This window comes from Bos javanicus, chromosome 13, assembly GCF_032452875.1.
Source record: "Bos javanicus breed banteng chromosome 13, ARS-OSU_banteng_1.0, whole genome shotgun sequence".
NCBI classification, from domain to species: domain Eukaryota; kingdom Metazoa; phylum Chordata; class Mammalia; order Artiodactyla; family Bovidae; genus Bos; species Bos javanicus.
The window spans coordinates 40,210,054-40,231,958 of NC_083880.1; the positions used below are offsets into that span (position 1 = coordinate 40,210,054).

General features: G+C 44.9%; 1 protein-coding gene across 5 annotated transcripts in view; it reads right to left on the minus strand.

The window, feature by feature from the left end:
• Positions 1–21,905, minus strand: part of RALGAPA2 (Ral GTPase activating protein catalytic subunit alpha 2) — a 279,065-nt gene that overhangs the window by 246,131 nt on the left and 11,029 nt on the right. The window lies entirely within an intron of this gene.

Genomic DNA, 21,905 nt, shown 5'->3' on the forward strand with positions numbered 1-21,905 from the left:
GTTAGTGCCCGGTGGCAGGGCACACAGACAAGATCACAGAGCTGCCTTTTTTTTTTTTTAATAATTTTTAAAATTTATTTGGCTGCACCAGGTCTTAGTTGGGGCACACAGGACCCTCAGTTGTGGCATGTGGGATCCAGTTCCCTGACCAGGGAGTGAATCCGGGTCCCCTGCACTGGGAGAGCAGACTCTTAGCCACTGGACCACCAGGACAGTCTGCTTTTTAACTTCAAGATGCATAGATATTATAATAAGAGGACTGTTCAGGGGAAAAAAAATGACCATAGACTTCCTTTAGAAAGATGCTCTTCACCTGCTTGTTCACACACGACTGGGCCCCTCCCCCTGCAAACTAGGCCTGTGTCAAGTGCTAGAAAATTTGAACAGAATAAGGGGCAGGGGCCCCCCAGAGCCAGGGACACAATCAAGTAGCAGAAATGACACCGGGATCAAAGTCCAGGCCGGGCCTCAAAGCAGGGAGTGAAGGCCAACTGGGAAGGTTGGAACTACTAATAATACTGTATATTCACTCTTTAAAATACACTTTCATGGATTTACCATATTTGACCCTAACCACAACCCTGTACTTGCTCCTTGGAAGAAAAGCTACAACAAACCTAGTCAGCGTAATAAAAATCAAAGACATCACTTTGCCAACAAAAGTCCATATAATCAAAGCTATGGCTTTTCTAGTAGTCATATATGGATGTAAGAGTTGGATCATAAAGAAGGCTAAGCACCGAAGAATTGATGCTTTTGAACTGCAGGTGCTGGAGAAGACTCTTGAGAGTCCCCTGGACAGCAAGGAGATCAAACCAGCCAATCCTAAAGGAAATCAACCCTGAATATTCATTGGAAGGACTGATCCTGAAGCTGAAGCTCCAATACTCTGGCCACCTGATACAAAGAGTTGACTCACTGGAAAAAAGCCCTGATGCTGAGAAAGATTGAGGGCAGGAGGAAAAGAGGGAGACAGAGGATGAGATGGTAGGATGGCATCATCAACTCAAGGGACATGAGTTTGAGCAAACCCTAGGAGATGGTAAAGGATAGGGAAGCCTGGCATGCTGCAGTCCATGGGGTCACAAAGGGTGGGACACAACTTAGTGACTGAACAACAACAACCCCATGAGGGAGATGAGGGAGGCGTGGTCAAGTAAAAAAAAAAAAAAGAAAACCTTCAGATTCTGGATCACCCGTAACCTGCCCAAGGTACCAGGCCAGTCAGAAACGTGGGGAAGACTCCCCTCTGGGGCTCCAGACGGAACGTGAGCTGCACAAAGGCCTCGGAGACACGTGGGAATAAGTCAAACCCAGAAATCAGATCAGGAACATAGAGAAATGTCATCTCCTTGGGGAAGGGATAGACAGGAGAGCAGATGGAGAGAAGCAGGAGGGAGAGAAGACCCTAAGACATGGGGGGAGAGCGTGGCCCTAAGAATGGGCACTGCTTGGCTCCCCGGGAGGGACCTCAGCAACCTCCCCACCGCCTTGTGGAGCCAGTAAGGAAGCGGGAAAGAGAAGTCCCGGTATGTCTGACACGGACGCTAGCATGTGGCCTTGTTGGCCTCACAAAGCCCAGGCAAGTGCATTCACACTGACCACAGAGGAGCAACCAGCGGACAGCTTCACAGAGCTGGGGGTCATTCCGGGATTCGTAAATTTAATTTCTCATTCTCCTTGACCATCATCCAACAGCCAATTAACTGTGTCTATTATATTCCCATTATATCTGAAAAATAATCTAAATTCCACACCAAAGCTACCCTCCCCTGTCCAGCTAAGCCTCCCGCTTACAATTATTTCCCCATATTTAGTTGGAAGACAGTAGCAAAGCTAGAGCGCAAAAACCTTTGGAGCAGGCAGGCCACCTGGTTTCAAGTACAAAAGCCACAGGACCTGGGCAAGTTACTTAAACACGCTATTCCTCAAATTCCTCACCTGAGAAATGGGGGCCAACAATAGTTCCTGTGTGATAAAATGAACACAGGTAAGGTGCCTCTAAACGCAGAGTCAGCATTATTTAAATAAATGTTAGTTGTCTTACAATTGCCTAGCTCCAGGCAAAGGCCACCTAACTAGCCAAGAACAACCCAGCTTCACCTATGAAGTCATAAAACTCAATGACTCGTGAAACTCAACCACTTAATGAGAACTTTGGTAAGGGACAGCACTTCATCCCAGTTCAGCAGCAGATGCTCCAAAGCCAGGGGGATTATCCCTCCACTTCCTCCTACATATGGTCCTTTTCAGTAGCAATCTTACTCCTTTTAGGATCTGATCACTATAACCCAGATCACTAAAACCAGCTTCAGCACACCCAGAAGCACCAAGGGAAGAGGGAACACTCTTCTCAGACTCAGGGGCCCTGGTGGACACTGTCAAAGAGGAAGTATGGGCTCAGAACAGCTCCTCCCAAGTAGGGAGTGACCCCCGATCCTCCAGCCCTCCCTCCCCCACCTGCCCCAGGGCTCAGAGCCACCCCAGAGCTGCCCACAAGGCAGCGTGTGGATGCAGACGGTGTCATTCACTCACATTCCCTAGATGCTGGCACCCAAATACGATGCTCAACATCACACGCTGGTGAGAGGGAAGGGGACTGAGTGGATGTTGAAAAAAACTCAGGGTGGATGTGGCGACTTCATAAAACATAATTCAGGAACAATGAGAACAAGGAAAATTAAGTCAGACACGAGACAGGAAACACCGACCGGGATGAACATCATGAGTAATGTGCCCTTACATAAGGGCTAATGAGAGCCTACTGATTTCAACCTTTTCACAGCTGCCTAGGTGTCTGCCTTCTCTCCCTCTCTCCCTAAAAAATGCCACAAATTATTCCCACCCTCCATCCACACCTTTAGAAAATGCCCACCCACACTGATCTGGACTGAGCTCCCGACCTGTTGTGAACCACCAATCATCTCCTAGGAGCCTGATTCAGCAGTGGCTGCAGAGCCTCAGGTAGTGTCTGGTCCAGGGAAGTTGGGGTAAACATATACACATAGATAAAATGGATAACTAAGAAGGACCTACTGTACAGCATGGGGAACCCTACTCAATATTCTGTTAATGACCTACATGGGAAGAATCTAAAAAGAGTGGACATATATGTATAACTGATTCACTTTGCTGTACACCCAAAACTAACACATTGTAAATCAACTATACTCCAATTAATATTTAAACAAAAAAGAAATGAGAAAACTCATGGAGCACAGCCACCTGCAGCCAGGGCAGAACCATGCAGCAATGCAGACAGGTAAGGGAATAAAACAGACGCTTGCTGCCGTAAGGTCTCTGTAAGCCTGAGATTTGGGATGGGTTGTCTTACTTGTTATAGAAATGTTGATGGGGAAAGAAAAAGAAACTCACCACCAAGAAGCGTCACAGGCCATGGCGAGCCCATGAAGAGCTGCCTCCAAGGACAACACATCGTCTCCTTGTCCAGTAAGGAAAAGCAGAAAAAATGGGTCCAGATAGCAGGGGTTCCCCCATGATACAAACCATCTTCCACAGAAGTTTCAGCAACACTAGCCAGAACGTCGGCACAGTCTAGGCAGGCAGGGATGCCCTCTCCTGACACCAGCTGGGAGGGTTTAGAACCCCCTGAGTGCGCAGGACCATGCCAAGGGCAGGTAACCAACCTGGAACTCATCTGGGGAGGACGCAAAGTCTTCATAACAAAGCCTTTTCAAGACTCAAGAGGGAATCAGTTATAAGACAGCAGGCATGCTGACTGTGCTTCAGTGGTAACTCAACACTTTTCCCATCATCATTACCATCAAAGAGAAATTCACATCTGAAAATGCATCTATGTATATGCAGACCTAAAAAAATGTCCTTGGACTGATTATATGCAAATACAAAACCTTTGTATGCACAGAGACACTCAGGTGGAGGGCTCCAGTCCCAGGGGCTGCACAAGCCACCCTCCACCGCCCGCCCCCCACCCCCACACACTCTCCGGAAGATTTTAGGGTCTGGCTCAGTCTTTGCCCCCACACTCAGCACTGATCTCCACACACACACAGGTGATGCCCCACTTGCATGTCTCCACGGAGGTTGTCCTCCACTCCCTCTGCCACCCAGGCATCCTTCCAACCTCCACTCCTTACCTCTCCTGCTCACTCCTTCTGGAAACCCAACTCCGACAACTCTTCAACCTTCCTGGGCCCTTGAAGCTAATGACCCTACCACCCTGATCAATAACCCCTCTGAAGTCTTCACTTCTTTGTTTATCTAATTTGGCTTCCACAGTCCATCTTTTTACATTTTAATTGGAGTATAGTTGCTTTGCAATGTTGTGTTAGTTTCCACTGTACAGCAAAGTGTGTTGGCTCTATGTATGCAAATATCCCCCCTTTTTTTTTTTAAGATTTCCTCCCCATTTAGGTCATCACAGAACATCCACGGTCCATCTTTTTAATCACCCTCCCTCCCTGATCATACTCACTCAATAAAACCCCAGTCTCAGTTTCACCCTTAATTCAGCTGAAAGTATTTATTTGTGCACAGCCATGTGACAGATACCAAATACTTTTTAAAGTGCTGAGTATATGTGAAAGACGGAGAAGGCAATGGCACTTCACTCTAGTACTCTTGCCTGGAAAATCCCATGGACGGAGGAGCCTGGTGGGCTGCAGTCCATGGGGTCGCTGAGGGTCGGACACGACTGAGCGACTTCACTTTCACTTTTCACTTTCATGCATTGGAGAAGGAAATGGCAACCCACTCCAGTGTTCTTGCCTGGAGAATCCCAGGGATGGCGGAGCCTGGTGGGCTGCCGTCTATGGGGTCGCATAGAGTGGGACACGACTGAAACGACTTAGCAGCAGCAGCAGCAGCATATGTGAAAGAAGGCTTCCCAGGTGGCTCAGTGGTAAAGAATCCACCTGCCAAGGCAGGATACTCAGGTTTGATCCCTGGGTCGGCAGGGGCATGGCAACCCCCCTCCCTGGAGGAGGGGCATGGCAACCCACTCCAGTATTCTTGCCTAGAGACTCCTATGGACAGAGGCGCCTGGCGGGCTACAGTCCACGGGGTCACAAAGAGTCGGACACAACTGAAGCAACTTAGCACACATGCACATACGTGAAAGAATGTTTTGTACATGTATAACAAAACAAGTACTTTACACGCACCCACTCAAGCACCCCCCGCAAGGGGCTCCACACCACTCACCCAGTTCTCAGATGTCTCAGGGCCAACAGCTGTTGTGCTAGTAACCCAGTGCCCAAGCACCACGAGCCAAGCCCAGCAGAAGGAAGAGCCTAGAACACTGACATAACATTGATACTTCTGGAAGCATGCAGGGACCTAAACTACATATTCCTGTTTGCAGGAATTGAAACGAAAACTCAAACCCTCACTTTCGCTCTGCTGATGGTTTTGTTATTATTACACATTATTATAGCTATGTTGGGCTGTTTTAAATTTTTAAGAAATTTCCCCTGAAAACAGACATATATTCAAATTTGTATCATAATGGACTATTTCCATAGGTGTTTTCTGTAGAATTTAAACTGAAAGCGAGAGTGGCCTGGAGCAGGTACTCTGGTTTTCCCTCTGGGCCCAGTCAGGCCCATGGCAGACCCTTGTCTTCCTAACAGACCCATTTGTTCAGGGACCATCCACCCCACAAAACTGTGTGCTCTTGGGGCAGGGGTGGGTGACCCGATGCTGCGGAATCAATTACAGTGGGAACAGCCCCCCGCCCCCCACAACCATGAGTTTAGGCTCAAGACTGTGACCCTACGAGCACTGGGAAGAATTCTGGTGGAGATGCTGGGAAAGGGTCACGGTTCATAAAGGGGCACAAAGCGCAAGTGCTTCTCTGGACGTTCTGTCCGGGCGCGATGCCCGAGCTGCATTTTGCCACTCAGAGGACAGACCTGCCACATGGAAGAGGACACTAGGGAGGGCAGAGCAGGGAGGGGGAGCCTGTGGACGGTCACATCCCTAAGCTGCCGTGCCAGCTGGCTTGCGGTCACATGCTTTGGGACCGATTTTTAAAGGAGAAAAAAAATTCTTCGTTGTTTATGCTTACACTTGGGTTTTCTGTTACCTGTATCCAAAAACATCTTTGCAGATTCTGACAGTAGAAACAAATCCTAGCACAACAGAAAGGTTGCAAAAGCTATATTCACCCCACTTCATTTCCTAAGGTGTCTTATTTTCATTTCTTTATACCTATATGGTAAGATAGGTGAAGAAAGTAAAAGTCTAGAGGTTGAAAAGATGTTAAAACTCTGTTACTCTAGATTGATAGTCCCCATGTAAAGGTGATTCTGATAAAGATATACTCCATGTACCTAGAGCTAAAGTTTTTAAAAGTAGAGTTATTTTTAAACATTTCTGACACACCTCTCTCAAATGCAGGCTTCTAAAACTTTATTATTAACAGGTATCAAGTGCCAACACAATAAAACAAAATATATACACCAATGAAATATAATGTTTAAATCTAATGTGTTTTATATACATTCACTTTTTATGAAGTATAGTTGATATACAATAAGTTACAGGTGTACAATATAGTGATTCACAATTTTTAAAGATTATACTTCATGTTTATTATAAAATATTGGTACATTCCAATATTTATACCAATATTTTGGTATAAAATATTGGTATAATGTTGTACAATATATCCTTCTAGTTTAATTTATACATAATAGTTTATACATTTTCATATATCTCTTCTTTTGTAGGCAGCAAGTTTCATCTGATTTTTTTAAGGCAACGCATAACTGTTTCTACTTTTCTTTCTCTTTCTTTAAAATCAGAATATAGTTTCTTTACAATGTTGTGTTAACTTCTGCTGTACAGCAAAGTGTTATCAGCTATATGTACATATACAACCCCTCTTTCTCGCATTTCCTTCCCATTTAGGTCACCACAGAGTATTCAATAGAGTTCCCTGACTATATAGTAGGTTCTCATTAGTTATCTATTTTATACATAATAATGTACTACACTTTTCTTGATCTGAATTGGCCTATCAAGAAAATCAGAGATACCAAAGGAACATTTCATGCAAAGATGGGCTCGATAAAGGACAGAAATGGTACGGACCTAACAGAAGCAGAAGATATTAAGAAGAGATGGCAAGAATACACAGAAGAACTGTACAAAAAGATCTTCACGACCCAGATAATCACGATGGTGTGATCACTGACCTAGAGCCAGACATCCTGGAATGTGAAGTCAAGTGGGCCTTAGAAAGCATCACTACGAACAAAGCTAGTGGAGGTGATAGAATTCCAGTTGAGCTATTCCAAATCCTGAAGGATGATGCTGTGAAAGTGCTGCACTCAATATGCCAGCAAATTTAGAAAACTCAGCAGTGGCCACAGGACTGGAAAAGGTCAATTTTCATTCCAGTCCCAAAGAAAGGCAATGCCAAAGAATGCTCAAACTACCGCACAATTGCACTCATCTCACACGCTAGTAAAGTAATGCTCAAAATTCTCCAAGCCAGGCTTCAGCAATATGTGAACCGTGAACTTCCTGATGTTCAAGCTGGTTTTAGAAAAGGCAGAAGAACCAGAGATCAAATTGCCAACATCCGCTGCATCATCAAAAAAGCAAGAGAGTTCCAGAAAAACATCTATTTCTGCTTTATTGACTATGCCAAAGCCTTTGATTGTGTGGATCACAATAAACTGTGGAAAATTCTTCAAGAGATGGGAATACCAGACCACCCGATCTGCCTCTTGAGAAATCTGTATGCAGGTCAGGAAGCAACAGTTAGAACTGGACATGGAACAACAGACTGCTTCCAAATAGGAAAAGGAGTACGTCAAGGCTGTATATTGTCACCCTGTTTATTTAACTTATATGCAGAGTACATCATGAGAAATGCTAGACTGGAAGAGAAACAAGCTAGAATCAAGATTGCTGGGAGAAATATCAATAACCTCAGATATGCAGATGACACCATCTTTATGGCAGAAAGTGAAGAGGAACTAAAAAGCCTCTTGATGAAAGTGAAAGTGGAGAGTGAAAAAGTTGGCTTAAAGTTCAACATTTAGAAAATGAAGATCATGGTATCCGGTCCCATCACTTCATAGCAAATAGATGGGGAAACAGTGGAAACAGTGTCAGACTTTATTTTTCTGGGCTCCAAAATCACTACAGATGGTGACTGCAGCCATGAAATTAAAAGACGCTTACTCCTTGGAAGGAAAGTTATGACCAACCTAGATAGCATATTCAAAAGCAGAGACATTACTTTGCCAACAAAGATCCGTCTAGTCAAGGCTATGGTTTTTCCTGTGGTCATGTATGGATGTAAGAGTTGGACTGTGAAGAAGGCTGAGCGTCGAAGAATTGATGCTTTTGAACTGTGGTGTTGGAGAAGACTCCTGAGAGTCCCTTGGACTGCAAGGAGATCCAACCAGTCCATTCTGAAGGAGATCAGCCCTGGGATTTCTTTGGAAGGAATGATGCTAAAGCTGAAACTCCAGCACTTTGGCCACCTCATGAGAAGAGTTGACTCATTGGAAAAGACTCTGATGCTGGGAGGGATTGGGGGCAAGAGGAGAAGGGGACGACAGAGGATGAGATGGCTGAATGGCATCACTGACTCAATGAACGTGAGTCTGAGTGAACTCCGGGAGTTGGTGCTGGACGGGGAGGCCTGGCGTGCTTCGATTCATGGCGTCGCAAAGAGTCGGACACGACTGAGCAACTGATCTGATCTGATCTGATCTGATATTACAGTCAGATTCACTCAGGAGGGAAAGAGTTAGAGATAAAAATAAATAAAACAGGAGCTAAATGGGAACGGCTCCAGCTCTCTCACTTCTAACAACTAAGGAGCAGAAGAGAGGTGCTGAGGGCAGAGAGAGGCATCTTACTTATGTCAAACAATCATTATTAATAAGCATAATAACGGCTTACAAAAGGGATTTGTATATATTAACTCAAACCTCCAACAGCCCTAGGAAGTAGGCAGGGGAGGGTCAGCGGGGTCAGGTCCCCACCAGGACTGGAACCCAGGCAGCAGTCCGGCTCTCCCTCACTGCTTACCTGAGTGAGCCTAACATTAACAGAAAATGATGGAGGAAGTGCAGGGAAGTACATCTGGAAACACCGTTTTTTTGAAGTACATAAGAGAGAGTTGGTAGAAAGCCTGGAAGTAAACTGTTACTAAACTCCAAAGAGAACCCAGAAGTTGGTATATTTAGGACACCAGAGCCAGCTTGCAAGGGGAATGACCTTCACTCCAAGACAGGTTAAAAGGGTGGCCTTTCTGTGAAATTAATTCAGCAGAGACTGAGACAGCCTTTCGCAAGGGATTCTCTTTACTTCTAGAAACTCGCCCCGCCGTCCCCTGCCCCATCATCAGCCAGGACACTGTCCGAACTGTCTCGTCCCTCATATGAGAAACCAAAGGCAGCCACCCTTCTCCCGCCAGCCTGGGTCTGCTGACAGCGCAGAGCGCCTGGACTCCCAACCTGAAATGGGTGGTGGATAATTTTCTGTGTGAGTCCCATGGGACACAACAGGGCCATTTAAGTATCAGGTAAGTCTTCACTTACTGATGTGAAAAACGTCCAAGGCAGGTCAGATCAGAAACAGAGTGTCAGCCGTGCATAATGACTACTCGTGTAAAACTGCGTTTCTGTGTGCATGCACAACACATAGAGATCACATATCAGCAACAGCAAGCACAGAAACACGCCTACCAAAATTTTAACACTGGTTATCTGGGGACTGAAGAATGTGAAGAGCTTTTTCACACTTAAATGATTTTTTGCTTATTCATATAAGTCAAATGTTTATAATGAGTATGTAAAATTTTACAACCAGAAAAAACCACAAAACTATTACTCATTTCAGAAACAAACAAAAAAAAGCTGCCAGAGTGTTTCAGAGATTTTCTTTCAATGTCTGATTATTTATCGTAAAAAAGAAAAGCACAGCAGACATGACATTGACCATAATTTCCTCCAAACGGGTCTGACTCTTCAAGCTTGAAGAACATTCAAGACCCAAGCAATACAGAAAAGTAGTATCTTTACCAGGACAAAAATGCCCTAAAAACAGAAAATAATTTAAACTTTCTCTGCCCAACATTGTGAGTAGACCTCTTCTGTAATAACAGAGAAATTTTTTGTACATAAATGCCTTGTGATGATTCAGGTCTAGAGGACTTTTCTGCTGTCTTTAAGGAAAGCTGCTTCTCTAATCGTCATTCACCGAAAAGGATAGAAAAATGATACAGTCCGGCAGGAAGAAATGATCTCTGTCCAGCCATTTGGTAGCTTGTACTGCACAGGAACAAACAATGGTGTGACACCCCTGAATGCAAAAAGGTGATGAAATTGCCAATCACGGTCAGATTCACTTGGATGGGACAGCCTCAGCACATGTTAAGTTTTGGTCAATCCAGGGCTCATCACCAACTGTGGAGCCGAATTCCCCTTCGATTCAGCAGCAACACCGGGTTGTAGAAACCACATATCTCTTCAATTATCACTGAGCTGAAGACCAAGACTCCCTCAGGCCTTTCCACTAAGAAACACAACCTAGAGGGAGTTCCCTGGTGGCCTAGTGGTTAAGATGTGGGCTTCCGCTCCCATGGGCCTGGGTTCGACCCCTGGTCAGGGAACTAGGATCCCTTGCATAGCTGCAAGCTATGCAGCATAGCCAAAACAAAACTTCTTTTAATGGCTCAAGTTCTTTAAATAAAAAAAGTAACACAATCTAGAGCACAAACAGGGTCCTAATTTAGCAGGTACATGAAACCCAGTCCATCTGCTGCCTTTCACCACCATTCATGGAATAAATTAACACTGCATGGACCCATCGATGTTTTCCTGTGTTCATTCATTTCCAGCCACTGGCTAGTCTCCATGTCTTGTCCACATCGGGGCACTTCCTAAGGTACCTACTCTCTGACTCTTACAAGAATTCAGGGTGATATAGCAAGTGCACTCCACGCTGTCACAAGCTCGGGCTGATGCGTAGTCCAATCTCACGGCCCAGGGCAGTCGAGCATTCCTGCCTCACTGGCCTCGGTGGTCCCAGCCTGTCTCCTCATCATGACCCACTGCAACAGCAAAGAAAGACCGGCCACATGTGCTGGACATGGCTCCCTCCAGGTAAAGAATCTGCCTGCAGTGCAGGAGACGTGGGTCGATCCCTGGGTTGGGAAGATCCCCTGAAGAAGGAAATAGGAACCTATTCCAGTCTTCTTGCCTGGGAAATTCCATGAACAGAGGAGCCTGGTGGGCTACAATCCACGGGGCCACAGAGTCAGACATGACTGAGCAACTGAACAACAATAACACTCCCCTGGGGCCCCAGGAGTGGGTCTGTTCACACACACACGAGGAGAGAGGTTTCTTTCAGGAGAACTTTATTCATGGTCTTGACTCACTTTTTGGCCATGCCACACAGTATGCTGGATCTTAGTTCCACGGCCAGGGACTGAACCCGTGTCCCCTGCAGCGGAAGCATGGAGTCTTTACCACCCACCTGCCAGGGCAGTCCCTTGAATTATTACTTTATTGATGGGGACTTCTGGCTAGTGAAAACAATCTCTGTCTGGGGCAGGAAGGCTCTTAGAAATGTTTCTGAACATCCGTATAGATGGCTGATCCTCTCCCACAGACTCAGATCCAGGTACGTGGAAATCACATTTTTGGTTTTTCTGAATGCAAGCTCAGACATGCCCAGGGCTGAGTATAATGCCTGGCACGTGGTTGGTGCTGGATAAAAAATAACATGGGATTCTGGAGCCAGCTGCCTGGGTTCAATCCTGATGCTACCACTCACTAGCTGGGCAATGTTAGGCAATGTTCTTAATTTCTCTGGGTTTTATCAGGAAGACAGAGATAATGATATTCCCCACCGCACAGGGGAGAGGATTAAAAGTACATGTAAAGTATTTCTGGTGGTCCTTGGCACAGGGAAAATGCCGATTAAATGCTACTTGTTATTACAAATATGGAAGCAAGTCACCAAAAGGAATCAAGATGTACAAAAAGCTGTTGGTGTTCTTGGTGTCATTTAGCATCAGTATCATTTAGTGAGCGAGATCAGGCAGAACACAGAGGAGCAGAATATAAAACCAAAGGCTACAAATGCCAATGGAAGACACACAGAGCTGTGGGAATTCTGAGGAAAGAGCGTTTCAGGGAAGAGGGGTGAAGGCACTTTGTGTGAAAATGTGACGTGACTCTGTCGGCTCCTGGAAGAATTCTGCGGTGCGGGATGGGCAGCACCTTCTAGGAGAAGGGACCGGGTATTCGTTTGGGTTCTCTGGGAAATGGATATTAAAACAGGACTGTTCACGCAGGAGGTTTATTGAGGGAGATGCTGTGAAGGACGAAGAGAAGGACCTGAGAAGGGCGGACTGAGCCCTGCACAGAGGAGGGGAGGGGGGCGGGGCTGAGAGGCAGCAAAGGTCTAAGGAGCTGCTGGCCCAGGCATCTGGGTCTCCAAGGAATGACCACGTGAGCAGCCCACGTGCTCAGTAACTGGTTGGAGGAAGCCCAGGAGGAGCCTGGCTCTGGCTACCCAGTGGAGGTGGGTCCAAGGGCAGCACCAGAAGCATCAGTCAGTGGGGCCCTGCAGTGGAGCTGATCTGAGCACAGCCTCTCACGGCTCCCACGGCTGGCACAAGCCGAGGTCCTGGTACCTCCTGTGTCCTTGAAAGTATGGTTGAGCCTCAGCAAATACGTGCCATCGCTGAAAGTCAAACACAAGACAATATCCTTATCTTTTTCAAAAGGGTTTTTTTTTTTTTAACTAAACTGCAACTGCAAAAGCAAAATCAAAGTACGTATTTACTGTACAGATGACAATTACTTTTAAAATAGCATTCTGTGTCTTTCAGATGTGGTCTCAGTTTCTGAAACAACATACAAGACGTAAAGTGGTTATGAAACATCTCTTTTCTAAAAATCAAAGTTGAAGCCCTCAGAGCAAGATTCAGAACAAAGAAAAAAGGCTCTACTAAGGATCTAGAAGGAAAATTCCTTTATAAACCAGTTGCTTGAGGCCGCAATTTGATCAAATGAGAAAATAGTTTGCAGAAGTGTGAAGAGCTACACGAATATGAGATATCAATACAGTCAAGTGACGTCTCAGGTGGTGTGAAGTCACCTGAAAAATAAAAATGGAGAAAATCCCGACTACCCTGAAACACAGGAGCCACACCCCTCAGGGAAGGTGCTCCCACAGTGAGGGACATGAAGGAAAGAGGACCTCTGGGGACACAGCCACATCCTCCTCACGCCACCTCTCAGGAAGGGCAGGCAACATCCGTACCACTTAAACTGTCCCCATTTTATTTATTTATACATATATATACACATATTTATACATATTTACACATATACATTTATATATATAGTCCATCCTAAAGGAAATCAGTCCTGAATATTCATTGGAAGGACTGATGTTGAAGCTGAAACTCCAAGACTTTGGCCACCTGATGTGAAGAACTGACTCATTTGAAAAGACCCCGATGCTGGGAAAGATTAAAGGCGGGAGGAAAAGGGGACAACAGAAGATGAGATGGTTGGATGGCATCACTGACTCAATGGACATGAGTTTGGGTAAACTCTGGGAGTTGGTGATGGATGGGGAGGCCTGGTATGCTGCAGTCCATGGGGTCGCAAAGGATCAGACACAACTGAGCAACTGAACTGAACTGACCCATACATATACATTTCCCCCTTCTGGCCAAGCATTTAATTACATAAGTTAAATTGCATTTATGAGATCATCCCCATCCCCCGCAATGAACAAAAACAAAGCCTCTCCGATTACAGTGTTTATTTTGTGAAGATACATGGCAGAGAAAAAGGAGTAAGACACCTTCAGTTCCTGTCACTACACAAGCGAGAAAACTAGTCAGCAGTTGACTTGCCCCCGTACCTTCACAGAAAAAGCAGAAGCCATGGTCCGAGAGGTCCCTGCACCACCCTGTCACCCCGCAACCGGTTCCTGCTTCTTCCGAGCGGCTTCAGACAGAGAGAAGCCCCTGTGTCAAGCCTGTTCTGACCCACCCTCTGGATCCCACAGCAGATCACAACTTTCATCATTTTAGCCCCTTTCTCTCTACTATTTCTTCAATTTTGCTCTTTTATTATTTCCTTCTCCTACATGTACAGAAACTCAAATTCTCCCAGGTCTTAAAAAATGTAAAAACTATATCTACACACACACACTGACCCATCCATCCTTGATCTGGGATTTCCCAGTCTCTTCCTGGCATATGAATGTGTGCTCTCCCCATGGCAAGACCCAGAAATAGGACTCAAGCTGTCTAGAGCGAAAAACCAGGGTGTTCTGTGCTCCTACAGCTGAGAAGCTCGGGGTGGGGATGGTGCAGATGGGGCTGAGCTCCTCGGTTCACACAGGATCCATGGACACTCTTCACTCTCCATCTCTCCGCTCTGCTTCCTTCTCAGGGTGAATTCGATTCAAGGCAGGTGCTCCCCCCATTAAGGGCAAGGCAGCACAGGCTACATCCTCTTGGATTGTAATCTCAAAGGAGAGGAGCTCTCACCCTCCAGGCATCCATGTTTCAAACCTCAGGGAGACTGGGGCTCCTGGACCATTCACGGGGGAAGACACTGGATTTGGCTCCTCCTCTGTTTAAAACTCTTGCCTGGATTCCCAACATCCACCCACAGCACAGGGTGAAAAACCGTGCACTCAGCCACAGGGTGGCCATGCCGTCACCTCCGCACCAGCTCCTCTTTTCTGCAGTCTCCTCATCCCCAACACGCCCACCTGGGAAACTTCTGCATTCACAAGTCCAGACCCACCTCAGCCCCGCCTGCCCTCAGGAAGCACTGCTGGGCTCTCCAAGGGGCTTTCTGAAGTGCCTCCTCTCCACCTGCAGCCCCCCATACATTTCCATGCACCCCACCCAGGCACCAACACCCTCGTGGAAATGCAGCCATTTACTTGTCTGTCTCCCCTAGAAAACTGCAAATTCCGTGCTTATGCCTTATTAATCTCTGAAGACACAGCCCTGCCAAGCAGACACACACACACACACATCCACACGCACACACACACACACACATACACACACACACAAACCCAAAAAAAGTATGGGAAACCAAGTTTTTTAAAAAAACCCAAAAACAAGATAGTGGCTTACTACATTTATACTTTAATTATGCTTAATTTTACAGTAAAGTAACATATTGCTTCTTTTAAAGATAATTTTAAAGTTTGAATTGAATCGATTTGCTATTTTGAAAGTCAATTTTTTAAAGACAATAAGCAGTTCTCTACAGTTTTATCTCTGGTACTTAGTTTGGAGACTAAAGATTAGTACGCTAAAACAACTAGTAGAAGTTATGCATGTCCATCAGCAAATAAAGCATTTACAAGCAAAATAAAAATTATAAAAGTTTTCATTAAAATACTCTGGACCTACCAATTACCCTTCTTCCCAGAATAAAAGGTCAAAGGCAAAATAAAAATTATAAAAGGTTTTATCCAAAATACTCTGGACCTACCAATTACCCCTCTTCCCAGAAAAAGGTCAAAGGCAGCCTTTCTCAGTTATCTCAAAGAAAACATCTGAGCTCTCAGACTTTCATCCTAGGTCCATCTTTCTCACATCAGAGAATCTCCAGCCTGAGGAGCAGGGGTGGGGTATCTGTGTGACATATTTGTGTTCAAAGTTCACTTTATACTCCAGAAGTTACAGGTATATGAGCAACTGATGAAAAATGAAGGAAGGGAGCATTAGGGCAAAATCACTTGGCTTCAAACGAGGTCACCGGAGAGAAGCCATCCCAAGACTGCCTGAAGGGCCTGGAGTTATACGCCCCGGCTTCGTGCTGGCTGCAGAGTGTCCGTGTGGCACTAACGTCCAAAGAAATATTTTACCACCTGTCATGGCTGCCAAGGACACGGAGAGGCCAGCGAACACGAAAACACAGGAGGAGTCTTTTTATCTTCTGTCATGTTCATATCAAATACAGCCTCAAGGTCTGCCTAGAACAATACAGTAAAAACAGACTAGGAAGAGGGCATCAAAACTCAAAGCAGCATGTCTAGGAGACATGTGAAAACTGAGGGCCTTTGGTTTACATGTTAACATTCATTCTTGTGGGGAAATATATTCTCTGGTATGTAAATATGCTTTTGAGTCAGGATAACTAGCAAAAGCACGACATGAGCTGAACAATCCTATGACTCCCAGCCCTACTCCTTATGGGCAGGAGTCCACCTCTGGGAGCCTCAGTTTCCCCATTTTCAGGTTGGGTGTGGGGACACCACCATCATCAGAAATTGGGGGACAACCCAGTGAGATCATGACACTGATAAACAACCATGTCACAGCCTCCTAATCCCTCATTAAGCTCCAGACCCCACATCTAACAATTTCCCCAATGGCCCCATTTGGATCTCGCCTTTTTCTCAAACTCAGTACAGTTCAATTCAGTCACTCAGTCGTGTCCAACTCTTTGCAACCCCATGGACTGCAACACGCCAGGCTTCCCTGTCCACACCAACTCCCGGAGCTTGCTCAAACTCATGTCCATCATGTCAGTGAGGCCATCCAACCATCTCCTCCTCTCATCTCAAACTCGACAGACATCACACCAAACTCACCTTGCTCTGTTATTAGCTCGGGTCTCCTCCTAACCCTTCTGGCTCTATCCGTGGCACCCCCACTCTCCCATATACCTAACATCAATGATCAAATTCTAACAAGGTGTTCGCTGCTGCTGCTGCTGCTGCTGCTGCTAAGTCACTTCAGTCAAGTTCGACTCTGTGCGACCCTAGGGACAGCAGCCCGCCAGGCTCCTCTGTCCACCGGATTCTCCAGGCAAGAATACTGGAGTGGGTTTCCATTTCCTTCTTCCAACAAGGTGTTTACTGCTGGTCAGATTACAAAGGATTTGACTGTTTCACCCTTGCTGCCAGAGAGCACATGAACACCACTGAGGAGAGCATAGTGAATCAAGGCATAGACACACTCAACCCAGCAACCTGACTTCAGTGAATCTATTCTAAGGAAACAATGCAAAATGAAGAATGCAAAATGCCATTTCCCAAGATGTTTAGAGTAGTAGTATTTACACCCGATAAAGAAAGAAAGAGTTAAAAAAAAAAAAAAAGAGGAAAAAAGGATTGATGAAGAAAGGAAACTATTTAATCACCAGAGGATAGTCTCAACGAATACCTGTCGTTAATAAAAATAAAAGTAACATAGGTAAAAGCTAACAGGAAGTTTAAAAGGCAATATTTACAACTTGTGAATAAGTGAACTTGTCCCTACTTAAAGCAACAGATGCACAGAAGGAAACATCAAAATATTCAATTCTGTTCTATGGGCATTAAGAGCATCAGTGAACAGCTATTCTCTCCTCTCTGGTTCCAAATTATTTGGTCTGAATCTTGGGGTCACTAGAGTTGACTGGGCTGTGGCCCCTGACCCCAAACCTCTTCTCCTTCAGATTCATCACTCCTCGTCCAGCTTCTGCAAACCACACTTGAATCTAGAATCACTAGTTTCTGGTCCTTCATGACTCCACCCTCCTCTCCAGTTGTCACCTGTCAGCTCCTCCATTGCCTACCTTCCCAAGGTCTCCCCGCCCTCCCACCAGCCCAGTTCTATCCTGGCCCTGCTGGCAGGGAGGCAGTTCTCAAATCTTATCATTTGACCTGCTAAGAATTCTCCAAGGGCACCCTCTCACCTGCAGGATAAAATCAAAGCTTCCAACCCCTTGAGATCTGGCCCCAACTGCCTCAGCTTCTACCCGGTCAGGCTACCCCTCCTCGTCTCCTCCAAGACCTCATAGTCCACCTCCCCATCCTGCCTCACCCCTGGCCTATACATAGCCACTCCAGCCACTGCTCTGACACTGCAGACGCCCTCAGGGCCAGGGTTTCAGCACCCAGTCCTCCATGCCCGAGGTTCTTTGCTCTCATGCATCATCTCCCAGGTGCATCTCCACCACCAGCTCCTCCCCTTCTCGGCTGGAAAAGCCCTCCCCACCCTTGCTGCTGCTGCTGCTGCTGCTGCTGCTGCTAAGTCGCTTCAGTCGTGTCCGACTCTTAGCGTCCCCATGGACTGCAGCCTACCAGGGTCCTCCGCCCATGGGATTCTCCAGACGAGAGTACTGGAGTAGGTTGCGATTGCCTTCTCCTCGACCCTTGACTTTCCCCAAATCTAACCCTGCTCTGCCCAGCAGGCCGTGCTGGCCATGAGTGGCTCCCCAGCACTGGAAATGTGGCTGGTCTGATTGGAGACATGCTGGACATGAACAGTACATGCACGACTTCCAAGACGTGCTATGTGAAGATAATGGAAAAACTGAAGATTTTACTTGGACTACCTGTCGACAAAACAGATGTATCAGGTTAAATAAAAGGTATTACTAAAATTAATGTCACCTGTTTCTTTCTGTAATATTTTTATTTTTTAATATTTATTTTATTCATTTATTTATTTGACTGCACTGGGTCTTTGGTTACAGCATGTGGGATCTAGTTCCCTGACCGGGGATCAAACCCAGGGTCCCTGCACAGGGTGTGTGGAGTCTTAGCCACTGGACCACAAGGGAGGTTCCTTACCTTTCTTTTTTTACCTTTTTAGATGTGGCTACCAGAGCAGTTTAAATTACAGCTATGGCTCACATATATTTCTACTGGACAAAGTGAGTCTAATCTTTAGTCATTCTTTAGGTCCTGGTATGAGTAAAACCTCTTTCAAGACGCCCTATCTTTGGTCTTTCTAGTGTTTTGGAGGGGTTTTTTTTGCCACATTACTCAGCATATGGGACCTTAGTTCCCCATCCAGGAATCGAACCCAAACACTCTGCATTGGAAATGTGGAGTCTTCACCACTAGACCACCAGGGAAGTCCCCCTATCTTTGTTATTAATGATCTTTTCTGCACCTTGAAATCCTATAATGGAGTCCACCATATAAGCCACTATCTAATTACATAACACATTATATGCTTACTAGTAAATATTTTATATCTATTATTCTTGCCACATCAATGCCATGTCTAAACCCTATTTAATAGTAGGCACTCAACTTGTTATTAGGCATGGAATCTCTGCAGCAGTAAGAGAGCAATACACAGTATTTTAGTTTTGTTTTGTTTACTTATTTTCTTTCCTGAGGATGATTTCAACAACGTAAGGAGACCTGGGAGTCGGGAATCGAAGAGCTCTTTGTTCTTCCTCCAACTTAGATAATATATTCACAACATTTAGTGCCTGGTTTGGCCCCCAACAAGCCCTGCCTGGCCTCAGTTCTCCCCCATCCTTTAATATAAAGCTAATAATATCAGGCCAATCTACAATATACAGCCAAGTCAAAGTAGCTACATTAAGTTCTAACTGGAGTCATTACCGTGATACGAAGAAATACTCTCCTCTTCACAGCTAACTGTATCTTTCTCAGCCAGTTGTCTTAAACACGGACTACTTTTTATGAAGAGGGAAAGGATCGATCACAATTACTGAAACAAGAAAGGAAAAGGGACAGCCTATCAAAAGGCTCGTCCTAGCCTATTAATGACAGGAAAGAAGTGATGAGAGAGGAAACTGTAAAATGTCTATTTGGAGCTGAAGTAGCTCATACAGTACACTCACAATAACCTTTATGAGGCAGACATTACCACACCCATTTCACAGAGTGAAGAAACTGAGGTTCACAGATGGGCTGGGAAACTGGCCCAAGGTCGTGCAGCCGCAGGCTACAGATCCAGATCAGCAGTATCAACTTGGTATTTAAAAACTAATGTGGTCTTATAACTTGAAAATATGTGAAAAGCAAGAGAATTATCTAAATATACAGATAAAAATACAACAATAATTTCGATTCATTTCCTTCAAATGATTTTTTCTTTGCAAATATATCTATTTTGTTTCCTGCTAGTTTATTGAGACATAACTGACATACTGGAGAAGGCAATGGCACCCCACTCCAGTACTCTTGCCTGGAAAATCCCATTGACGGAGGAGCCTGGTAGGCTACAGTCCATGGGGTCACTAAGAGTTGGACATGACTGAGCAACTTCACTTTGACTCACTCCAGTATTCCTGCCTAGAGAATCCCAGGGATGGGGGAGCCTGGTGGGCTGCTGTCTATGGGGTCGCACAGAGTCAGACACGACTGAAGCAACTTAGCAGCAGCAGCAACTGACATATAGCACTGTGTAAGTTTAAAGTGTACAACATAATGATTCGACTTACCTATACCACGAAATGATTATCACAGAAAGTTCAGTGAACACCCATCATCTCAGAGAGATAAAAAGTAATGAAATAGGAAAAATGTTCTTTCTTCTGATGAGAATTCTTAAGACTTACTCTTTTAACAACTTTCATATATAACATACACCAGTGTTAACGACATTTACCACATTGTACGTTACATTCCTAGTATTTATTTATTTTATTACTGGAAGTTCATACTTTCTGACTGCATTCATTCAATTATCTCCCCCCACCCCCCCACATCCTGCCTCTGGTAACTACACATCTGGTCTCTTTCTCTTTTTCTATTTTTTTTTTAATTTTTAGTTTTTATTGGAATATAGTTGATTTACAGTGTTGTGTTAGTTTCTGCTGTACAGCAAACTGAATCAGCTATACATATACATATATCCACTCTCTTTAAAATTCTTTTCCCATATAGGACATTACAGTGTACTGAGTAGAGTTGCCTGGGCTATACAGTAGGTCCTTATTAGTTAATCTATCTTACACATGCGTGCATGTCTGCTCAGTTGTGTCTGACTCTTTGCAAACCCACGGACTGTACCTCGCCAGGGTCCTCTATCCATGGGATTTTCCAGGCAAGAATACTGGAGTGGGTTGCCATTTCCTGCTCCAGAGGATCTTCACAACCCAGGGATCAAACCTGCATCTCTTGTGTCTCCGGCATTGGCAGGCAGATTCTTTACCACTGAGCCACCTGGGTGTGTGTATGTCAATCCTGATTCAAATAGTTTCTTGATCTTGGCTAAGTCCTAGCTTTTAGATCAGAAGGTCTTTTTTTCTAAGTAGACTTTTCCATAAAGTAGCAAATCAATAGGGTATGTGATGTGGTGGGACCACTACATTGCTGTACTATTTGTCTTTAAAGCCTTTAAACCCACAGTTATAAGCAAGAGTTTACACTAAACAGTATGAATCAGAATGCCTCAGACATGTTTACAAAAATCTAGTCCCTACAGATAAAGACTACAATAATAAACGAAGTAAACCGAGCCAATCCACAACAACAACAACAAAAACACTATACATAAGGAATATGAAAGAGCCCCTCCAGGCTACAAAACTGAGGTCAGATGTGTTAATGAAAGGACAAAACAAAGTTCCTCAAAATGAGACAAACACTTTCAAGTAAACCACAGGGCCTTGAAAATTAATTACTTTCTCAGAACTGCTCAGAACGGTAACAAAGTACTATGTGTCTCTAAGAAACCCAACATCTAGGTTTAATGGATTTTGCCTTTGCAAAATGTAGCCAACTTAATCCTGTAGGCTTGGACTGAACACAAGTTCAAGTTCTCTACCACAGAGTAAGTCCCCAAGCATCAACTACTTTAAAAAACCTCTCTGCTCTGCCCTCCATTATCAAAAATGTCCCTACAGTAGGTGTTAATCAGTCACTAAAGAGCCCCACACAATACAACCTGTGTGAGCCTGGTATTTCAGTACAGGAAGTAGAAAGTTCAGTTTACCAAGAAGACTGCATTTCACTTTCAAAAGTCTTGAAAGCTAATCCCTCTAACAGTACCTAATTTACATTTCATTCCAAACTGACCAAGCCGGCAATGGCATCTCAAGGAATCCGAGAATGTGAAAAACGTCACTTGGCAAAACTAGGTGTGTGGATTTTTCTTCCTTAGAGGTATTTCACAGTATAAATAGAAATCATTTGCA